Source organism: Bidens hawaiensis, unplaced genomic scaffold (assembly GCF_021521415.1).
Source record: "Bidens hawaiensis isolate Kalapana, Puna unplaced genomic scaffold, B.hawaiensis_p1.1 tig00006845_1, whole genome shotgun sequence".
NCBI lineage: Eukaryota > Viridiplantae > Streptophyta > Magnoliopsida > Asterales > Asteraceae > Bidens > Bidens hawaiensis.
In genome coordinates, this window is record NW_027491467.1 from 661,278 (window position 1) to 682,452 (window position 21,175).

Below are 21,175 nucleotides of genomic sequence, written 5' to 3' on the forward strand. Positions count from 1 at the left end.
CACTCAGTTGTGCAAGTTATATTTGCAATTACTATAAGATAGTCTACTTACAATAATGAGATTAAGGTTGGTAAATCGACTTAGAAACTAGGTCTAAACTTCGAGCAAATCCTATAATTATAAATTACGTCGTTAACTGTTTGAAAGTCTCTTAGTATGTAGCCGATCTACATGGAGAGTTGGCATACATAGGCCTTACACATTACAACTAAAAGCCGACCAAGATATCACTAGCTAGCGTTTGAGCAAACCAACAACTTCAAAACTCTTGGTTTTGATATCGAAAAGAATATTATTCGTAATATAAACCAAAAACACAAATTAAATATTTATTGTATTTAACTTCACGTTGTATTCTTTCTTAAATAGGCATATAAGCATGATTCTCCTAATAATTTACTTTCAATCTTTGGTAGGAACCTTCTGAAATTTACGTAGGTGACCGTGACATTATGTTTTAAAATTGTACGCTTTATATTCCATTCCATTTGACAGCTTGCTTTGATGTGCATAAGGAAGTAACATACACCAGTTAAATAATTATAATTGTAAATCAAATTGAAGATGATTCGACTAATTCGGGACAAAACGTTAGTAAATAAATGTCCCACCACAAAAAATTTGTGGGTTAGCCTTATACCAAGGTGATGCACAATGTTTAGTTTTAAACCGGTATTATTTGTAACGTAGACTGAAAAAGAACATCGCTTTGTAACATAAAAACTGATATACTTTTTACAATTATCTTAATATATAATTGTTTTTAATATTGGAGTGAGGTTCTTAATAAGGAAAACTTAATTTATGAAACTATTAGTCAAGAAATAAAAATTGACATCATACATTAAGACTTGATAACTAATAAAATGTGTGAATTATCGAAGTTAAGAATCCATGTGTTTTTATATTCAAACAAAATGAATCAAAAATAATATCTTTTTTGGCGAAAACCATCAAAAACCAGCCCCTGCAAAGGGTATTTAGGTTCAGAAATAAGACATGTTGCATTTGATTGTCTCTCAAAATGTTTGGCCGGTCACGTTGTTCTCGTTTATTTAGTTTACAACCTAGTAACTCCGTAATGCATCAAAAACTATGTTCTAATTCACTTAGTTCGTTTTTACTCGTGATCTATGACATACCGTTTACTCTCATAAAAATGTTGTAGATTTACGTGGGTTCAAAATGTAAAAAACCGATGTTGTAGAAAATATTCCATTGCTTGTGTTTGTCATTTTATAATATTTAATGAAAAATGACGAATTATTTTTTTATATTAAAAAGAAATCCAGGTTGCTGGTTTAAGTATAAGGCTGAGGGGTGTGGGGCGCTAACCTGGGCGCGAGAGCCCCTCCGCTCGCGCCTCGGGGCGCTAACCCCACACCACCGGGGCGCGAGCCGGGGCGCGAGCGCGGAAATCCAGGCAGGCGTGAGCCTGGTCGCGGGAGAAGAGAGAGAAATAGCCGTTGGGAAGTGAGAAAATAGCCGTTGGGAACATCTTAAATTAAAAAAAAAAATTATTTTTTACCTAAATAATACCCCATTTCATCTATAAAATACCCCATTTCACCCATATCAATCACCACAACTTCAAAATAAAACCCAAAATCAACCCATCTTTCCAATTTTTTTTTTTAAAATAATGTCGTCGTACTCGTCTGATTCCGACTCCTCCGAAGAGGATGATTTGCTTCTTCATGTAGGGGGAGTTTTGACCGCAACCGTGGTCGATCTCTTGCAAAATCAAGCCCATCAACCTCGACTCCCGAGGGTTAGAGCACCACCTCGTGATCGTGATCGATCGGGTGCTAACAATACTTTGATTAGGCATTATTTTAGCCCTCAACCGGTATACGAGGAGTCGGATTTTCGAACTCGTTTCCGAATGAGCAGACAATTGTTTATGCGTATAGCAAGTGATTTAGAGGCACGGTATCCCTTTTTTCAACAAAGGGAAGATGCTAGGGGTCTCCCCGGTTATACCCCTCTTCAAAAATGCACGGCTGCTATCCGTCAATTAGCGTACGACATCTCGTCGGACGCTTTGGATGAGTATTTACAGATGTCGAAAAGGGTTGTACGTGAATCCCTTCATTTTTTCTGCCAAGGTAAAAAACATTAATTTTACTTTTTATTAAATATTTATTACATTTTGTAATATATATTATACGTAGGAGTCATATCGACTTACGCTCGGAGATATCTGCGTAAACCTACAGTGTATGACATCCAACGCATATATGAGGTGCACGCAGAAAAACATGGTTTTCCTGGGATGCTAGGTAGCATCGATTGTACGCATGTTGGATGGGCTATGTGTCCAACGGCCTGGCGAGGTCAGTTCCACCGTGGTGATCATGAAGGGCCAACCCTTATACTTGAGGCGGCGGTGTCACAGGATCTTTGGTTTTGGCATGCTTTTTTTGGTGTTGCTGGGTCAAATAACGACCTTAATGTTATCGATCAGTCACATTTGATCAACGACCTTATCGACGGGGTTGAACCACCTCAATCTTTTGTTGTAAATGGAGAACTCTTCAAGTACGGGTACTATCTGGTCGATGGTATTTACAACGAATGGGCTTTGTTAGTTCAAGCTTTTACAGATCCAATCGCCGACAAACGGAAGTATTTTACGAAGAAGCAAGAGTCTGCTAGAAAAGATATTGAAAGAGCTTTTGGAGCTATAAAAAAACAATATTATGTTCTGGCGAACCCGATACGTTATTGGACTCGGGAGAGGATAACGGACGTCGTCTACACGTGTCTGATCCTACACAACATGACGTTAGAAGACGAGGGCAAAGCTATCTGCCAAAACTACCAAGGTGACATTCCGCCACAACCGTCCACAATCAGTGATCAACAAAAACTTCATAACATAGCAAATATCAAGAGCCGTGAGATACACGGGGATCTTCGACATGAGTTGGTTGAATATTTGTGGGCGAGGCGACCCGATGATCTTGTATTAGATTAGTGTTATTATTAAGTATTATTGTTTGTTTAATTTTTAGTATGTTTTTTTTTGTAATTTGAATTTTAAAAAAAATGTGTGTTTTTTAAATAATTTATGAGTTTTTTTAATAATACGTTTTTTTAATACATTTATAAAAAAATAAAAAAAAATCCGCTGGAGCCCCTGCTGGAGCCCCTCCACACCAGGGCCAGGGGCTCCAACGGGGGCTCCAACACCCCCTTTATCCAGTTTCTCTCTCTGCCACACGTCATAATATTATTGGCTGGAGCCCCCACTGAAGCCCCCATTAGAGCCCCCACACCCCTTAGCCTAAGCCCACAATATTGGAGTGAAAAGTGGTTTGATTGGGTACGGATTACATGTGATTTACACGACCTTTGACACTGACTGCTTTTGTCCTTACTTGTATCATGTGCATCCATCATTGTACCATCAAATCATTTATTCCTCCATTACTTTTTTGTTTTTCTAATTTTGTGTTAAAAAAGATAACAAAAAACTGTAACTGCCTGGAGTTCAAATTAACGAATGATTTTTATGCTTTTAACCTTATACCTGAGTGTGATGTAGCAACACATAACTAAGTTATAAGGATATTATAACCTAATATCAAATGTATTTATTTATGATTTTTAAGTATTAAAAAAAGGTTAACAACATAAGACCTTCTCTAGCACAAGGCCAAAGGGAGAAGTTGTCTCGTGTGAAGAAGAGAGATTGTTGCTAGGAAGGAGAGAAGCCCGTGCGGACGAACACATCCTTATAAGAAGAGGAGTTGTCTTTGAGAAGAGATTCTATGAAAGAGAGCGGAATCATTAATAGAGGATAGGGAGTCATATCCGTACATAGAAAGGGACATGGGCGAAACATAAACATGACGTTCCCCCCACCCTCCCCCCCCCCCCCCCCACCGCGTGCGCGCGTTGTATGTTTTAGATTGCGTTAACATGATGGATATCAAATGTAAAATGTATTATTCATAATCTAACATACTTAACCTGTGTGTGAAGCATAGTTTCAGTGTGACGTTTTTAGTTTGTGGATGAGGGTGGTCACGTGAGTGAGGCGAGAACGGGCCGTTGGGCTTGATGTGCAAAGGTGGTCACAAAAAGAGTTGTTAGGTTCATTAAACTAAAAAATTATGCATTCTTGCATGTCTATAAATAATTATGTTCTTCATTCAATCTTCACGGCTTCATAGTTTATATACAATATGCATATATCCATCTTATACACACTAGTGTATTCACCCACCGCGATGCGGCGGAGTTCGGTTTAATTTTGTTTGTATTCCTTTGTTTATGAACCTTTGTGTTGCATATAAAGCGGTTAATGATGTTGACGAACACATGTCAGTGTAGTTACATAGATCTATTATTTGACATTTTAGATTGTCCCCATCTTAATTAATGCGGATATGTAGTTACGCCTAATGATATTTTGCTAATACTCAGGTTGCCTTTTTTTAATCTAGTAGGGTTTTATTGGGTTTTCAAAGTAAATGCGGGGACATTTTACAAAACTTTTTGATCCTCGTCTTCCATACGTGTTAGTCTTGCCAAAATTATAGCCTTTATTGTTTGACGCCTTGGATTACGTCGTTCCCAAAAAGGCTTACGTAGACGCGTTCTTCATTGCATGTTGTTGTTTCTTTGCTTATGGATCTGTCATTTATTATGTGTTAAGATATGCAAGGCATAACCGTGTGTAAGTAATTCACGTTACACTGATCAAAAGACCACACCGTAACACATGAGACTAATAAAACAAACTACAAAGAGCATACCTTAAAACAACTTGGTTGTTGGTCACCATGAAATAAAAGTGAGAACATACCTGCTATAAGCCTACAACCATAGACAAAACCTAGATCATTAACGAAAAGCACAATGCATAATTTGAATATGATGTCATAAAAAATAAGAAACCATATAAAAAAACATGCCAACAGCAAAACACTATCACCTATCTGGTCCAAAATGGTTTTGAAAATCCACTAAAATAGTTATAAAATAATTTGATAATTATTTATAGTCAAAGACTAAAAGCATGGAGCTAACATGAAAAGTTATTATCACAAAACATCTTAAAATGAGAATTATGAATTTGAGTAAACAAACATGTGTGTTGTGCTTTGGTGACATGCATAGCTTCGTTGGCCTTTGGAGATAATTTATCATTCATAGTTTAAATCATTAAATAGTTGATATCAACTATTCTCTAAAGCATTAAATCAAGCAATTGACATGCTTGTAAACAGGAAAGTAAACCACATGTTAAAGCATTTCAACAACATCCTACATACACCACAAAAACACAAGAAAAAAATCTACTATTTCATATAAAATAAAATAAAACAAAATCCAACATTTGATTTGATGAACAAAAATTAATACGATAAAATAACAACTAAGCCATCCTCGAGACCCCGAACAACGGTAAACATAGATAGATGAAAATGAAAATGAAAGCGGCCTAGAGCAAAATATGAAGAAAACTCCAACCTAGACGACTGAAGAAACCGTTTGTTCAACATTCTCTCTCACGCATTTCATCAAACATCTGGCATGTATGTCAATACTGAATTGAAAATACAATAAACAGAAAGACACACCCCATCTACAAACAATAAAGATGAACATTTAACTTCAATTCCCTATACGATGACTGAAAATGAACATCATGAACAACAAAAATGAAGACGGAAAACTCTAAACCAAATTCAAATTGAAGATGGAATTGTCTAACCTGCAACATCAGAGAAGGAACTGAGAGAGAGAGACCGAATATTCTGCTAGTCTCTCGAAAGCTTCTCAAAGATAACAAAAAACTTCTCTAGTTGTCAGAAGGAAAAAAAAGCAGCCATCACTATTGCACATTATCAACATGCAGCATAAGAAAACAGATCACTCTCAAGCATTTCATCAAACAGCTGGCATGCATGTCAAAAGTCCAAAGCATTTCATCAACCATTTATAAAACAGCTAAAATAAAGTAGAAAAACACATTCTCAAATACACGTAATCTGAATTTAAGTCAACTAAAAAAAATTAGGGCTCATACGAACAGAACGAAGCCGGCTGCGGTAACATGAGGCAGGGATCGATCACTCAATAGCCACGTCAAGGGTCGACAACCTACATCCATAGACAACGTGACACACATAAACCAATATACCAAAAGAAACCAGGATGATTTTCAAAATACATTAGGGCAAAAAAGTGACCAGTGATAAAATGGTAGTGAAGAGGTATGTACCCGCCTCAACACGGAGCAAGGCGGGTCAACCCACAAGATAAAGACAAGAAGCTTGAAATCAAGACATTATGAAGGCACTAAGCCAAAACCTACGCGCATGGCGCATATCACATATGCTCAGGCATCATATGCCCAGGCACCACACATGCTCAGGCATCATATGCCCAGGCACACATATGCTCACGCATATCACATATGCGCGTGGCGCATCAGCGCGCGGCGCATATCACATCTGCGCATGAAACATCTGCGCGTGAGAATAAAGAGAAGACCTCGCGCATCCTCAGGATTGGCGCATATCACACATGCACGTAATCAACCTCGTCCTTATCCAAATCAGGATTAGGGCAACCTTGATTGTGCACGTCAGACAACCTTCCAGAAGGTATCTTTTTAAGGAATAAGAATATGCAGATGTTGACAGCTGCCAAATGAAAGGTGGACAACTCAGCATAACCCATGTGCTACCACGTGATTATAACCAATGAGAAAGCACCAGGTGTCCCAGAGGACACGTGGCGCAGAGCAATTGGAGGAGGCCAACAAGGCTGAGCCCAATCAGTGAAAACCCTAGCACTATAAATACAGCATCAACTCCACAAGGAGGGACACTGAATCATTCACAGTTACAGCCAGTAACATCATCAATCACATTCAATCATATTCAATTACATTCAATCATAGACAGTTACATCCAGTAACACAATCACACAGAGTATTCAGCTATTAAGCAATACTCTCCAGATTTCCTTATTGGGATATTATTATCTTCTCCACAAATACTTATTCTCACACCGGAGGGTTACCCCAAAGAGGACCCCTCTGTCCCTTTCTGAGGGGTAAGTTGACGGTGCTGTTCATTTTGTAGGTGGAAGAACCCAGATCCAAGAGAAACCATCGGTGAAATAGTATAATCACACCCGAGGAAAGTAGATCACACCAGCCCTTATGTAAAAAAAACCTCTCAGACCAGTCATGAAGGCTCTTGAATGAAACAGTGGAGCACTTCACCTTCTGACTGCGAGGAATAAAAGAGAACCAACTGTCTTGGATCTTGGGCTTGTAAAAAAATTGAAAGCGCCGAGGGGTGGGCTCCTCGCGCTGGGATTTGCACATGAACTCAAAGTGAGTCATGCGCACAAGTCCAAACGGATGAACTTGGGATATATGAATCCCATAAAACTGAAGCAGTGCACCCACAAACCTTGTCATCGGGAGACGAAGGTTGCAGTGGGTGAAAAAATGGCTACATAGGGATATATAGCCGGTAGGCGGGTCCGCCGCCGTTTGCCCGGCCCCAGGCAACATGCAGCCAAACAGGGTGGGAAAACCCTGAGAGGCGATAAGGCTGTCAAGATCAGCCTGCCTCAATTTGCAGGGGATTTCATTCCACCTTTTCACCGCCTTGGTCCTCCCTACCTCCTCCGATGAGCCCTCAGCAGCCTTCTTCCCCTTGCCGGTCTTCTTCAATGTAGACATTACTAACGATTTTCTACGGCAATGGACGGGGGAGATTGTATTGTCTGAACTATCAGACATACAACGGTAAAATCGAACAAGGGAAACTTCTGAAGAACAGATAGCTGGAAGCAGAACAAGGGTAATCGGAAGACAAAGAAAGAAAAGAGCTATGAATATTAAACAAGAAGATGAAGGATATAAAAAAAAAAAATCTAAGGGCTGGCTTTTATAGGCCCAGGAGAGAGAAATTTTGGTGCTGAACGGACTTCACGCGCCCCCACTCGCAGGTTTAAGCCACTACGAGCGCGACACGTGTCCCTGACACCGTGTGAGGGGACATGAAAGGAAACTATACGGCTGCTGCCAGAGTTCACGCGCCACCACTCGCAGGAACGGACCAACGCGAGCGCGACACGTGTCCCTGACAGCATGTGAGGGGACATGAAAGGCAACTGTAGCACCTCGAGCACACGAAAGGCCTGACACGTCTCCATCACTGGCCCACGTCAGCAATAACCAACCACGTCCAGGGACGATTCGTTTGCAACCAAGAGGATAGAATTTCGCGCAACGGTGAATAATAAGAAGAAAAAGACAAAACACCTATTAAAAGAGCAAACTATTTAGTCTAACATCTATCTTACCTCGCTCGCGCGAGACAAGACACACATTAGACTGGGGGGCTTGAAGAGGTATGTACCCGCCTCAACACGGAGCAAGGCGGGTCAACCCACAAGATAAAGACAAGAAGCTTGAAATCAAGACATTATGAAGGCACTAAGCCAAAACCTACGCGCATGGCGCATATCACATATGCTCAGGCATCATATGCCCAGGCACCACACATGCTCAGGCATCATATGCCCAGGCACCACACATGCTCAGGCATCATATGCCCAGGCACCACACATGCTCAGGCATCATATGCCCAGGCACACATATGCTCACGCATATCACATATGCGCGTGGCGCATCAGCGCGCGGCGCATATCACATCTGCGCATGAAACATCTGCGCGTGAGAATAAAGAGAAGACCTCGCGCATCCTCAGGATTGGCGCATATCACACATGCACGTAATCAACCTCGTCCTTATCCAAATCAGGATTAGGGCAACCTTGATTGTGCACGTCAGACAACCTTCCAGAAGGTATCTTTTTAAGGAATAAGAATATGCTGATGTTGACAGCTGCCAAATGAAAGGTGGATAACTCAGCATAACCCATGTGCTACCACGTGATTATAACCAATGAGAAAGCACCAGGTGTCCCAGAGGACACGTGGCGCAGAGCAATTGGAGGAGGCCAACAAGGCTGAGCCCAATCAGTGGAAACCCTAGCACTATAAATACAGCATCAACTCCACAAGGAGGGACACTGAATCATTCACAGTTACAGCCAGTAACATCATCAATCACATTCAATCATATTCAATTACATTCAATCATAGACAGTTACATCCAGTAACACAATCACACAGAGTATTCAGCTATTAAGCAATACTCTCCAGATTTCCTTATTGGGATATTATTATCTTCTCCACAAATACTTATTCTCACACCGGAGGGTTACCCCAAAGAGGACCCCTCTGTCCCTTTCTGAGGGGTAAGTTGACGGTGCTGTTCATTTTGTAGGTGGAAGAACCCAGATCCAAGAGAAACCATCGGTGAAATAGTATAATCACACCCGAGGAAAGTAGATCGTCTACCAGTGAGTCGATCCACGTTTCTTCAGGTAGATACCATGTGGTTACCTCCAGTGAGCTATGGAAGATGAACAATCCATCCTGTAAGAAACATCACAAAAAAAAGAAAGGAGAAAAACAAATATGATCATAGTTAGTGTAATTTCTAGTTCAATCATTGTCTAATACAACTAAACGTTGTCAAATATCTTCAATAGAATCAAAAACAGAGAATGAGACAATACATCAGATATGCCAAACCTCATAATCATTGCCTTTATCTCCAAACACACGAAATCCGTCGCCGCCATCTTAAATTCGTTTTCTAGACCTAATTGGAACTCGAAACCATTTCTAAAACACAACCAACCACCACAAAAAGAAAATTAAATAAATGCAACAGACAACATGTAGTCCTAATGCTACCGTATTGTAAAAATGTGAGGTGAAAGGTAGAGGAAGAAATTGCATTAGCTCGGGTTTGGATCGACGTGTCCAATGGCCCTACAATTGGTAATGATTATTTTATATTTCTTATTATTTTGTTTATTTTATTTAGTAATGTTTATTGTATATTACTTTTTATTTTGTTTATTTTTTAGCAATGTTTGTTATATATTCCTTATTAATTTGTTTATTTTTAAGTAATTTTTGCTATTTATTCATTTTAGGGAACAACTAAACGGGTATAAGTTTTTGGATAGTTTAAAAATGACATGTTCACTATTGTAAAGAAGTATCACCAACAGTTAAACCATGATAAATCATCGTCTGTAATGGTTGTTACCAACGAAAAACGTGTAGCAAATTAAAACATTCAAAGCCTAATAAACTTGTTTTTATATTCAGAAGAAAAACATCCTCAAATATTTTTGAATACTTCTCGAACACACAATATTTTTATTTTTTTTATATGTCTATTTCTTCATTAGTTAGATAAATATGTTGCTAAACGTACATCCATCCATCTCATTTTTACTACACATACATTATCTCTCAAGCTTCACATTTATACAATTCAAACCTTTTTGAGTTTTTTTTTTGTCATTTTATTATCTTTTATTATTGTTGTCTTCGAAAGACATTTTTTAAGAATATTTTTTACTATTTTTTATATTTTTAAAACAATTCATTCGTTTTTTTTTCAAATAACCAAAAACATTGATTTTCTTAATTAAAAAAACATTATTATATATAATAATTAGAGAGTTCGGTGCCGCTAAGTGTCGATTGGGCCACTTTGTGGCGCCTTATTAGTCTTCGCATTTTGTTTTCATATTTCAGGTACAATAACGAACATAATGGAAATTGACCGAACGTTAATTTTGTTTTTTTATAGTTTTAGTTTCGGTACATTAACGAATGTGACGAAAAGGCGAGTTTAAATTTGGGCAAACTCATAGGCTCGACGTCTAGGACTAACAATGAGAGGGATTTTCGCAACGCCTGAGTTTACCGAATGACGACACCCCATTGGCTCACCTCAATTTTTATATGTTCTTCGTTTTTTAGCTCTAGTATAGTAACGAAATTAACGGAAGCCAACCGAATTCATGTCGAATTACCGCCTCACTGCCCGGGACAGACAACGCTTGGGTTTTATCACTTTCCGGGGTTTTACTGATCATATAAACGTCGAATATTTATTTTTTATATGTTAATATTTTTATACGTTAACTTGACCGATTTATTTTTGGGTTATAACGCTCAGGTTTTACCAACGGTGACTATAGAGTAACGAGCCTAACCGATAATGTTCAAATTTGCGTCGACTCGCCGCTGTAACACTGGTGTTATACCAGTTGCCCTGCCGCAGCACGGCGGGTAAATCACTAGTTTTTTATTAATATTCTTGAAGATAATTTGCATCTTTAAAACAAATTTCTTAATGTTTGTTAAAAAAGTGTATTTACGTAATAAACTGCACAAATTTTGTGCTATAAAATGAATGTCATGTGTTGATTCCTCCCATCCGGTCAATACGAATGTGAAATACATATCAAAATCACATGTTGCCATTACGTTAATAGTTAGCACCCCTTTTCTACCAATATAAGGTAGTTGTTAACTCTCTGGGATGCGGGCCCTTATGTGTGTACCGTCAATACATCCAATACAATCCTAAATATAATTTGAAATTAGTTAAGAAAAAAAGTACAATCATGAGTGGCATTAATCAATTTAATACCTTGAAATACGGCATGTATATGTTGTCGTTCAATATCTGAGATGGTACAAATTGTAAAGTTGGATCTTTTGGTCTTCGGGTGTGTTTGGGATTGCTTATTTAAGTGAAAAATGACTTTTGATTAAAAAGACTTATAAACTTATGAAATTTTGAAAAGAAGTTTTAAAAACATGTTTGGATTAGCTTATGTGTTGGGAAAAACCAAAATGACTAAAAATGACACTTTTTTTTAAAAATAATGTAATGGGGTTTAAGGGTGAAAGGGTTGTAATAGGTAAATCAAACTCATTAAGTTAATAAGTTAAATATTCATAACTTTTCAAAACCCTTTTATTTTGCCTTCACCATAAGTTAAAATCCATAAGGCGTTATGGTTTGTCAAACACCTTATACACCTTATTAACTTTTCAAAAAGTTTATGAGTTATAAGTTGATGAAAATAAGGAATCCCAAACACCCCCTTATAATGTCGCGTGCTAGACCTTGAAAACCTTTATCTCTACCAGTTATTGCCTCTAGAACTTCATGAAAGGCTCTGCTAATACTCTCCCTAGAACGTTGAAAACGTTCCCCAACATCCATGTTAGATAAACCCAATGCCAATGTATACAGAACTATCCACACCTTCTCAAAAGTTGACATTCTATCACTCGACTGTAATCCATAGTTTGATTCAAGCTCTCTACATAATTTCATAGACACGTTTGGATGCATGATAAATGCATTTACACATCGTATATGATTTCCATTTAAAATTTCCATTATCCAAGCCTATTCCATTTGTGATGATGTCATGCATGGTTCCTTGTATATATGCTTATAATAGTATGCAACTAGATCACTTGTATAGGTTGAATCCAACAAAAAGTTATAACAATGCAATTTGTGCTTCTTCTTGCTTGTTTCATTATCCATAAAAACCATGGTAATAAAATTATCAGCTTAACATATAAACACATAAATAGCTAAAACATAAACGTATAAATAGCTTAACATATAAAGACGTAAATAATAATCTCGAATAAATATAAATTAAAATAAAAGATATCAAATAACTTCCATAGTCATGGCACTAAAACGTCAAGGTAAAAAAACAATAACACTATCTAAAAGCAATAAAGTTCAAAATAGAAACAAAAATGTCTTAGTAACATGTCCTCAAAGAAAACTTTAGTCGGTAAGCCTTTGCTTCCCTTGCAACCACGCTAACCTACTATGATCATGTTGCACATTTATAAACATGTCTCTTTTCACGGGATCTTCAAATAAGTCCATTGCAAAGAACCCCAACTCCTCATCTTCTCTCATTAATCATGCATCTACCATTTGGTTAAGCACACCTATAACACCTCCGATACTAAACTTAGTACTTTAACTAAGTTTGGAAGAATCTGATTCTAATATTTCTAGAGCATGTTGTTGATTCATATTACTTTGAGTTAAATGGTCTTTAAGCATTGAAGCTCCCAATGAGTCTCTCCATTTACGTTTCATTTTAACTGGTTTAGGCTTAGTGTTTACTTTAGTAGGCTTCTAAATTTTTTTTCCTACCTCACTTGGACTTGATGTTGATGCATTAGGTTGACTTACTTCATTCAAAAATTCAGCGTAGAAATTGTTTCCTTGAGTTTCTAAGTTTTCTAGATTAGAAAGTGTATCATTGTATACATGATATGATAAGCATCTGCATCATCACCTCCCTCAACATTGTCATCCTCAAGGTTCTCAACATGCACCTAACTGAATGTCGTTGGATCATAGAGGGTGTTAGGGCATGAATTTTATGCTGAGGATCCATTATCCTTGACTGTCTTATGGATAAGTTATCCTGAAGATATGTCTTAAATTACAAAGGATCGAGGATCCTCGGTATTATTTGTTTACTAATGATTGTATTTGAATGGTGATGTGTTAGCTAGTTATAACGACTGTATGACTGAGTCTACCTCAAAGTTCGCTAATGGAAGCTCCCAGCACGTGGTCAAAGAACGTTGAAGGAGTTGTGGACGAGTGGCGGATTAATAGGAAATGTTGTTATTAGTTATTTTCTTTATAATCGAGATATCAGATCAGTTAGAAAAACACTTGTATGATCACACACTATAGCAGAGCTACAATTCTCTCTAACACTACACACTAGCATTCATTTGTACTACTAATCGTTATCTCCAACACTTTGTAACCCTTTTTGATATTAATAAAGTGGTGATCGACGAGCTGTCATCACCCGGGTTTTTTTTCCCTTTGATCTAAACAAGATTGAGGGGTTTTTCCTCGCAACAAATCACGTTGTTCAACCTTATTTCATTGATATAATCGTTATTGTCACCTTAGCACTAAACCTCACAATTACAGACTTTGATACATTATCCTTAGCAGATTTTTGTCCAAAACAGAGGGTGCCACACAATTTTCCCCACTAGTAACTGCATCTCCAAATAACTGATCCTACTCTTCTTGTAGTTGTATAGATGGTTGATTTGTTTGAATTGCTAGAACTTTCGAGTTTTCCTACACAATATAATGGGGACTATTTAGTTATCATTATAACTGGAATATTATAAGGTATTTAAATTTAAATGAGTTACATTATGTCACCTGAATTTTTCGTTCCCACCATTCATCAAAACAACTAAGTTGCTTAGTACTCTCATTCAAACCTAGACCACTCTCTTCATTCTTAAGTGACTTCCAAATGTTGTACTCTTTCCTCATATCGTTATACTTGTTCTTCATATCTTTGTCACTACCGAATTTATGATTTACAACCTTTTTAAACTCTGGCTAAAGAGAAACAAATTTGAATGGGGAAGTCGACCATGCTTCGTGATATATTTGTTTAAGAACCGACATAATGCTAATACCATTTCTTTTGGCTAAATCTCTCTTTTCCTTTTCTCTTTTTTAGAATCCATCTAGCAACCATGCATAGATAGATACACATTTGCACTAAATTCAACAAATAATGCAAGGAAAAATATGCATGAAACCAAATAGATGTAGGGGTGTTTACGGTTCGGTTTAACGGTTTTCGGGCCAAACCGTGAGCCGAACCGTTAATAACAGTTTTCAGTTATTGAAAACTAAAACTGAATTAACAACTGCATTTTCATTCCATAAAATTATAGTATCATAAACCATAAGCCATGGATGTAAAAGTAACACATATATTAACATAACAAATAACAAACTGAAAAAGCAAACCTAACCATCGGGTTGTCTATCGGGTTTTATATCGGGTTTTGACAAAATACCCGTCGGGTATACCCCACATATAACTAATGGATTACAAACACGTGTGGCCTTGGAAGCTGCACGAACTGAAATTAGTAATTTAGTGGTGGAATCACATTGGTAAGTCTGCCACAGTTGTTGTTCATGAATAGAGAAAATATATGTTATGAACAGAATTAATTAACATCAAGACTTTCGCTTCAATTCTGTAAATTCGTAGTCTTATGCTTGAAATTACTCTTTATATATTGGTTTAATTTACAAAAGGCAACTAGTAATCTTATGACTGAGCACAAAAGAACTCAACATATGAAGAACAAATGCACACAAAATAATATCAACTACTTGTCAGACTTTTTTAATATGCTATATAATATCCACATTCAAATTTCATACAGAATAATTAATTGATAATATATTTAAAATAAATATATAAAAAGGTATGCCGGGTATATTAGGCATACATTATCGGGTCAGGTAATCTGGTATATAACAAATCCCAAACTCGTCCCTAACCCACAAAAAATATAAAAACCCGTCCCAAACCCTAATGGGTCAGGTATTACCCGTCTAAATTGTGTCGGGTTTCGGGGTTTTCCCATCGGGTTTGGGTTTCACCGCCATCCCTAGTCATTATAGAATCAAATGCACTCTTTTCCTACAAAGTATTACTTTGTTTTTCTTTGCTTCATGTATTTAACAACTAATCATCTAACTTACGATGTAAATGCATAACCTTATGTTGTTGCATTTATTCATTAGTTCTCACTTTGGCTAAATATAAACATGCTTAAAGTTTACAAAACATAAGTCTGTCGCAACGCAACGAGCCTGCTTTCTAGTGTAGTCTAATTTCACATATATTATAAATCTGTATTTTTTTTGCGGTTTACGACCGCAAACCAAACCGTTATCTTCTGGTTTTGCATATTCTCGATCTAATGGCTTCTGTAAAAAAATTCATAAGCTTTAAGTTTCAATAAATTTTACTTTTGAATAATGTTTAAATCATGCTTAAAAATTGTTTGGCTAGATCCTCACCAAAACCATATTTTATTAGTTTGATCGAGATTGCATATTCTCAATCTAATGGCTTATGTCACCAAAGGCTTCTATCAGTAAGCCAACAGTTCTCCCACGACATACTTTTTTTTCGGTAAACAAATACTTGTTTACAGTTTTCCCTAGCTTAATCAATCGTTTAATCCTGATCATAAACGATCACGTAATCATAGGATTAATGATCCTGGCACAAAAACGAGTTAATCAGTATAGTTAATTACCTTTATTGATGTTTAATCAGTATAGTTAATTACCTTTATTGATGTTTAAATGTGGAGTAATCGATGTAATAGCAGTCGGCCTAGACGAGATCAAGAACACGATCCACAGAAGAATATAACGTGATTAAGCATAGGGTTAAGAGCGGAGAGGGTTAGTGTATTAAATCTGCAAATCTAATTGAATTATTACAATCGTTTATATGTATTTCGCATTAGGTTTAGGATCGGCGTGTATAATACAAGAAAACATAATCTCTTTGATTAAATTAACGTAATTAGAATGTCGGTCAGGCCGGATTTAGCATGTACAACATAAGATTTGATTCAGTTTCCATTTTGATTACGAAAATTGAGGTCCAATACGTGATTTTGTATAAACGGGTCTAGGTTTGGATTAGGCATTGGGTAAATGGGTTACTTGATTATAAGATGTAGAAATTTCAAAATAGTCTCTGGACTATCAAGATGGAATCATAAACAAGTAAAAGTAACATACCTGAAATTTCGGTCCAAATTTGACAAATTTATAAAGTTAAAGGATCAAAAATAGTCTCAAAGACAATTAATAGGAAAAACTCTAATAAAGAAAATGGAATCCATCCCACATTGAAAGTGGTAAAGAAATTAAAGCACTTTATAAGAAAGAAAATCTCCATAGAAATATTCTTTTATGCCAAAAATGCACCTAGTGGTCCTAGCGAAGGGTGCAGAGCACCCAACGCGCTCGGGCGAGGGCGATGGCGATGGGCGCAATGTGGCGCTTTGATGGCGCACTTCGCAAGTTCGCATCACCGCGAGCCGCTTGAGAGCCACCTTATTGTTTTTGGAAAGTTGAAACGAGATAAGGAAATGAAAAGACTTGATAGTGCAAGGACTTAAAAAGGAATTTCTAGAAATTGTACCTCATCGCGTTACGCGATGGAGGTAAGTCTAGGGATCGCGTATCGCGATCCCATGTCAGCAACGCGAAACACGTGTCGAGCCACGTGTAGTGTGACAGACCACATGTCACCACGTGGCATGACCTCATCAAAGGAGGCGCCGCGATAAGCGACGCAATTAAGGTAGAGCCCATCGCGATGGGACTCAATTTTGGCTATAAAAGGGAGGGCCACGGCCATTCTCCCACACACCTCCCACACTCTCTCTCTCTCTAAAAATACTTTCTCTCTCTACATTGTTTTGTTTTCCAATCTCGTAGTACGTGCCAAGCTCCGAGGTTCTGACGGTTTAAGCCCCGATTCGCGATATAGAGTAGAAGTGTTGCCCGATAGGCGATAAATATCTAACTCCGAATACCCGTGTGAGGTAGGGGTTCTGTCTAAGTTATTATTTTATTATTATAAATGGCTTAGACCATAGTCAGGGGTACAGCCCGAACCTTGATTACAATTAAGCATAATATAACTTTTCTTAAGCAAAGGTTATAGTAAATTAATGTTTCTTCTTGATTAAGAAACGTAAGCATACAAGGTGTATAGTCAAACTTAGTATTTCTTTATGACTAAGAAATATAATATTCATATAAAAAGAATATAATTAAAATAATGTTTCCTCTTGAAGAAGAAACTCAGTATTGATGTTTCTTCCTGAAGAAGAAAAGTAGCATATAATTGATAAATAAAGAAAAGGACTAAAGATCAAAAGGTTTTATAAACAAATGTATTTATCAAGGTTAAAGCTATACAGACAGACAAAAGGTCTGAAGCTAGTTAATTATACAAAAGTTATTCTCATACTATAGGTCCGAGGTAACAAATCAAGAAGCAGAATCAGAAAACAGGAATCAGTATCAGAAACTGATTATAAAAAGAAAAGGTGAATACGCCCTAAACTTTTACAAACTCTTTTAGAGTTAGAATGTTTACATAGGATTTATGAATCCTTAAAACCTTGTGTTACAATAATAAGAAACGGACACTCTGATTTAAAGTATACATGTATCTGGATCCATTCATACATGGTGACTCGGCATTTTCCTGAGGCCATGCAAATCATCAACATGTCTCCGGAAGCTTTATGAGAAATGATTTGGGTATATAATTAATTGTACATGTACTTAGGGTAATCTTATCCCAATTGAGTTGGGTGCCTAATGAGTAGTCACAAAGGTATTATTGTTGATTACACGAAGGTATTGAAAAGCTTTTACAAAACGTCAACGTCATTCACCAGCTGTATGCTGACGTATTTTCTAACTATTTTACAGAAAATCAGAAAGGTTAGAACAGACAAGCAAGGCATGATAGAAGATTGTAGATGTAGTCATTAGATGCTATCTAGTGGCTCAAATATTTTATACTAATATATTATAAAGAATTATGTTTTCTAAAGAAAGGTAATTGAAATATCAAACGGGTATTTAAATCCGAGTTTTCAAAATATAATAATATTTTATTCTAGACTTCCGTGAAAAGATGTTATTTTCTCAAACATACTTTGTAAACATTAAAAGGATATTTTAATCCAACATTTTATAAATGAATATTTTATATTAAAAGACTTCCGCTAAAACAAAACCGCAACTCCGATATATTTACAAAAGATGTACCAACTATTGGTCACACGCCTAGGCCCTAAGTTGGGGTGTGACAGTTTGGGGTTAATGTTGTATAAGTTTGAAAGTAAATTTATATTTAATACATAAATATAATAAACAATTAATAATAAAATATTAAATACTCGAAAGACGCGATAAAATAACCCGAATATCGAATGGGTTGGGTATTTAATAGAATATATTAATTCGAAAAACCTGAGTTGTTACATTTGGTATATGTTTGGCAAAGAGCTTTTAGGGCTTTAAGCTATAATCTTTTAAGAAAAAGCTCCTACTCAATAATTAGCCTTGTTTGGTTGAATGGGCTTGAAGCTTTTGGGTTTAAAGAAAAAGCTTCATATTAGAACGCTCCTTATACTAGTGTTCAAAAGAGGCTACATGCTTTTAGTGTTTATAATTACTTAAATAACATTTCATCCATATACAAACTTGCAGAACAACCACGTAACCTTGCAGCCTCAACAACAACAACGTTAAGTGCTAACAACCATTGCAATCATCCATTGACTTCCACCGATCACAGGTAAATTTGAATCATGCTTGCTTTATCTCCTCCTTTGTGTTTTTATCTTTCATGCCTTAAGATAAAACTTGGTTTCTATATTAGCACGGTTACAACTAAAGCACATAAAAATCGATGCATATACTTGATTATATAAATATTCTAATTGTGTCCTTTGATTGTTACATGTTTCAATTGTGTTATTCATTGATTGCAGTCGTAAACCGTAAGAATATTGCCATTCATGAATTATGTAAAAAGGTCTTTGGTTTATTGAAGCATTTAAAGAAGGTATTAGTAAGCCTTTAAATTAGCATTTAGGTTATTTATGTATTTTTAATTATTGGGTTCATAGTCACATTTGGTTCATGTCTGTGTGTTTATATTTAGTCGATTCTGGTTATAACATGAGTTAGCCACCAGCCAACTCTGGTGGCACTGTGGCTAAACCATTTGAACGCTGGGGGCGCGGGTTCGAACCCCCTCCCCCAGCCCGTAATTTTTGTTTTTTTGGGTTTTAATCCATATTATTATATTATGTAATCAACTAAACTATATTATGAATATTATACATATATTAAATAATCGGTAATTTATAAAAACCGGAATTTCCGCCGTATGTTGGGGTGTGACATATTGGTATCAGAGGCGAAGGTTTAAGATAGGTCGTTAGTGGTTCCATAGTAACATGCTTATGAGCCCAATACGTGCTTATTTGTCTACTTTATGTGTTCGATTTAATTGTCTATAGTTTTCCTTAGTTAAATTATATTTGGTTATTATTATATTGTCATGCACACACATACAACTCCGAGGCTATGCCTCAACCTTCAAACAAAACTTTTCTTAAATTAGATTGCCATTTATTTTTAGGAAATTCCTTAAGAATTCCCTACTTTTGTTTTTACTCTCTCACCTTAAGGCTAAGTAGTATGACAAGTTCATGTAGTAACTGGAGGGGGAGTACTGTAAGTTGGGCCTTGGCAAACCGGTTCCGAGAACCCAAGGTAAGACGCTATTCCTTACTTGGAGGGTAACCTGGCCACAGTACTCGAGCTTATAGGCCAAAGCGGGAACACAACTGTCATACGACCGGCACATTAGGTTATTGAGCGTAACCGCATCAGCGGTTGCATTCCCAAATTTTTAATACCGAATTCACGGTGGTTCGTGGCTAAATTCGGTCTTTCCGACTATTGTGTTTTGTTATTTAAATGGTTAGTTGGGTGAAAAATCCATGGTATCCAAGGACACTCCTAATATCCATTCCTCATCTTGTTTGGAATGTTTTTGTTGGAGTTCACATACGTGGTGGTTCACGGATGCTCCAACTACTCATATTTCTCTCTCGTTTATTCGTTATTTAGTTTGATCGGTTAAACGCCACGTAACGCGCATGGGCCGACAAACTCTATTGTATTGTTAATTCTTTAATTAGTTGGGATAGTTAAAATGTCATGTAACGCTCATGGGCTGTCCAACTTAGTTGTTTTTACTCGTTAGTTCGCTGGGTCATTCAAACTGCCATGGAAAGCTCATGGGAGGCCAACACACAAACTTTGTTTCGTTAATTGTTTTTTAAGTTAACTCAATAAATTAAATTTTAACTTTTTAAACTGACAACCTCTAGTTATCACACATTAATCATTTTACTACATCAACTCATAAATATCTACGCAATGTACCCATACCATAAAATCTTTTACTTTTATCCTGCATGATATTCCCCATTAATAAAAGTTTCTATAAGTTATATAAAACAACTGATCTTTTATTATTTTAATCTCCTCAACTTACCCTTCACCTTATAAATCCTTATATCTGGTCCTTATAGAATGTCCTCATTAAGAAACCATCGTCGTCATCAACGTTCCTCTAGTTCTCACGATGGCCGCTTGGCTGCTAGAATCACGAAGGAGTTTGTTGCTGCTATGCCCACAATCATCACCCAAATCCAAAGCCTCAACTCCAATGGAATTGCTACTTCAGCTGCACCGAACAATTATGACTTTCGTAACTTCTTACTT